Genomic DNA, 3,561 nt, shown 5'->3' with positions numbered 1-3,561 from the left:
AACGAGTATGACCGGTCCAAGATGGCGGCTGGAAATCTCGCGCTCAGCAGCCAATGCGGCGTCTACTCTTTATTATGTTTATGCCTGGTGTGTACTAACGGAAGGCTCTAATTGGACGGCTGCACTTGTCAGTTATGTAGGCGGTATTTACGGGTGTAATGAGGAACTAAACACACACGCACTGAACGATTCTCTATGCTGGCACCATGTTGATCATTGTTGCGGTAATTTGTGTCGCTTTGGTGGTATTTATATTAAAATATGTCTTCAGCAGCTCCGGGCCCAATCCCTTTGAGACGGACACTCGTGAACCGTTGAAAAAGATGGTTCACGACAGGAAAGAGAGAAAAAAAGTACTGAAGCAAGGTAAGTTACCAAAGTCGTTATGCAACGTAAGTTATTTACGTCATTAACGTTAAAAAGGTGCTTGCAAGCAAACATGGAAAACGTTATCTGCTTCTCTAATGGGCAAATGTCCTGCTTTTCTGTTCTGTATTGTTAATTTTGACAGCACATCTTTCACTATTTTTTCCTCTCGGCATTTTATTGATTTGTTTGATTGAGCCTAAGAAATATGAATGAGAATTCTCGTGAAATTTTACATTTTAGTTCTAAACTAAAACTATTTGTTGTTGATGATTTCAACCAATTCTTAAATATCAAAAACTAACAAAAACAAAAGCCCATAGCCCACAGTTATTCCCTGGGAGTCCAGGCTTGTGTCTTCTGATTTCTGTGTGACCAACAGTCCAAACCCAAGCGTAGCCTACAGACAGAGATAAGATAAGAAAACTTTATTCCAAGGGAGATGGTTGCAGTTGCATGCCAAATTTGTAAGAGTGGAGATACAATTAGTACAAATATACCAAAGACTGAAAACATAACAATAGTTTCAAAATGTAAAAAAAAAGGTAAGGTGCAATCCAAAAATATATTCAAAATATGCCATTCACAGGATACTTGTAAGGACGATAACTATAATATGAATTTGTACAGTGTCAGATCTGAGGCTGTTAGAGTTCAAACATGCATGGTTAATAGTGTTCATGATGATGTCCCATCATTGCACATAAAGCAGTACATTCTCATCATTTGCAAAGCTGAAACTATTCAATGTTGTCTCAAATATATTTTAGAAACATTTGTTCTCCTCTTGGATCCGATTTATTGTCATTGTGCCACGGCCATGCTGTTTAATGTGTTTTTTTCCTTTTTTTTTCCTTCAGGTTTCGTGGCCAGTAAAGTACCCGACAACCTGGATGCCATCATCATCGGCAGTGGGATCGGTGGACTTGGGCTTGCAGTGCTGCTGGCTAAAGTTGGAAAGAAAGTTCTGGTTCTGGAGCAGCATGATCGGGCTGGAGGATGCTGTCACACGTTCACTGAGAAGGGCTTTGAGTTTGATGTCGGTGAGAAGGATGGTTCTGGTTTTTCTTCATGAATACGTCCCGTAGAGGTCGACCGATGCAGGTTTTTCTGTGGCCGATGCCGAGCTTTAGAAAAGCCGATGGCCGTTAAACGCAGCCGATTTATTTTGGCTGATATGTGCTTGTCTTTGAACCTCTATTTAAAAGACAAACTGTAACGCTAATAATTACTTGAGATACACAAAATTTCCCAACAAAAACATTTATTGAACACTTCACCAATCATCACTTGTATACTTAAATTAAAAGGGTATGATGTAAAAACATATACTTTATAAAAATATATTAAATAAACGAAACAGGTAAGAAGATAATCTTTGGCGAATCAAATTTTCATTGAAAAAAATAAAGTTTATTGCTCATAGAAGCGCTTATAAAATTTCTGAGAACACAAATCTGCAAACTGTCATAAATTAAATAAATTAATATTTTTAACTGTAGTAGTGCTGCACACAGCAGCAACCAGCAGAATTTCTTTGTTTTAGGTCTGAAGAAAATGTATAACAGTTGAACACAAAACATGTTAGTGGATCTTCACTTCCGCCCTGAACACAATAAAAAAAAAAGATTAAAATAAATAATTGGCCAATGCCGATTATGTAAAAATGTCCAAAATTGGCCGATTAATCGGTCAACCTCTAATGTCACAACTAAAATTAAGAACATGCTGTGAAGGTTTAGTTAATTTGTTGTTTGACACTTTGTGCAAAGTTACGATCCCCAACACCAGAATTTGGGCACGTAAAAGGGCAAATATATCAGATGAGGGGAATCATTTTCTGGATTGAATATTTAGAGACAAAAAAAACGACTTCCAACATGCAAAACCACTGCTGTGTCCACATGTTCTCTGCCTTCCTCACTCAGGAATCCATTACATTGGTGATCTGCTAGAACATAAACCTTTCCGCTGCATGCTGGACCAGTTGACTAACGGACAGCTGCAGTGGGAACCTCTGGAGAATCCGTTCGACCACGTAGTTCTGGGACCTCCAGAAAACCGCCGCCGGTATCCCATCTACAGCGGCAGGACCCGCTTCCCGGAGGAGCTGAAGAAGTGCTTCCCTGGAGAGGAGAAGGCCATTGATGAGTACATGAAGCTGGTCAAGGTAGGATCTTTAGCTTTACAGATTGTGATCAGTACAAAATATTGACTACCTGCAGATTCAATACAAAAACTGGAATCGGCATTTGTTTAGAGTGTTTTTTTGTGATAATCTAGCCACTCTTTCCTCTGCTCTATGCACAATGCCTTTTCCCTAGTGAACTGTGTGTTTATTAAACTGTCCTTTAGCACAAAGAGGCTTCGTTAGACAGATTTCTGTTAGACTGATGTCATCACTGATATTCTCCAAGGGCTCAAGGGTTGGTAAATCAAAGGTCAGAGTATATGGCGAGGCCTCTTATTAGCTGAGAATTGATATTGCACAATTGGAACCAGACTGTGTTTTTCTTTGCCACACTGATAAAGAAATTCCACTTTCTTTATCTTTGTGGAGTCAATTTAGTGCAAGAATATTTCCCCAAAAAATATAGCTATTAATGTTCTCATCAAAACATTAAGTGTGCTCATGACAGAAACAAAACTACTTTGATTGTGCTCACGTTCCAGTGTGTGTCGGTCTATTGTAACCAGCACCTGTGTGTCTTGTTTGATCCGTCTCCAGAAAACCGGGCAGGGCATTTGGATCCTCGCTCTGCTGAAGCTCTGCCCCCTCTTTGTGGCCAAGTTCCTGATCTACACCGGTCTGGTCAAACGTCTGTCCTTCTTCCTCAAAATGGCCCCCCGCAGCCTGACAGAAGTGGTGAACGAACTGACGGAGAACAAGGAACTCAGGGCCGTTTTCACATACATCTTTGGCACCTACGGTAGGCCAAGCTGCAGTCCTGTTGGTGTAAGCAATTTGATTACTGCAGTATTCTGCTAATCGTCTTGTTTCCTTCTCCGATCTGCAGGTAACATGCCAAAAGAGGCCAGTTTTGCGATGCACAGCTTGCTGGTCACTCACTACCTGAATGGTGCCTGGTACCCAAAAGGCGGAGCCAGTGAAATTGCCTACCACATGATCCCCATCATTGAGAAGGCTGGTGGTGCTGTTCTAGTCCGAGCCCCAGTTAACCGCATCCTGTTCAA

General features: G+C 40.8%; 1 protein-coding gene across 1 annotated transcript in view; it reads right to left on the bottom strand.

Annotated features, from left to right (window-relative positions):
* The window catches only part of retsat (retinol saturase (all-trans-retinol 13,14-reductase)), a 21,524-nt gene that overhangs the window by 3,235 nt on the left and 14,728 nt on the right, over positions 1 to 3,561 (bottom strand). The window lies entirely within an intron of this gene.

Source organism: Etheostoma cragini, chromosome 15, assembly GCF_013103735.1.
Source record: "Etheostoma cragini isolate CJK2018 chromosome 15, CSU_Ecrag_1.0, whole genome shotgun sequence".
NCBI lineage: Eukaryota > Metazoa > Chordata > Actinopteri > Perciformes > Percidae > Etheostoma > Etheostoma cragini.
Note: the sequence above shows the minus strand (reverse complement) of the source record. Positions and strands in the feature narration are given on the sequence as shown.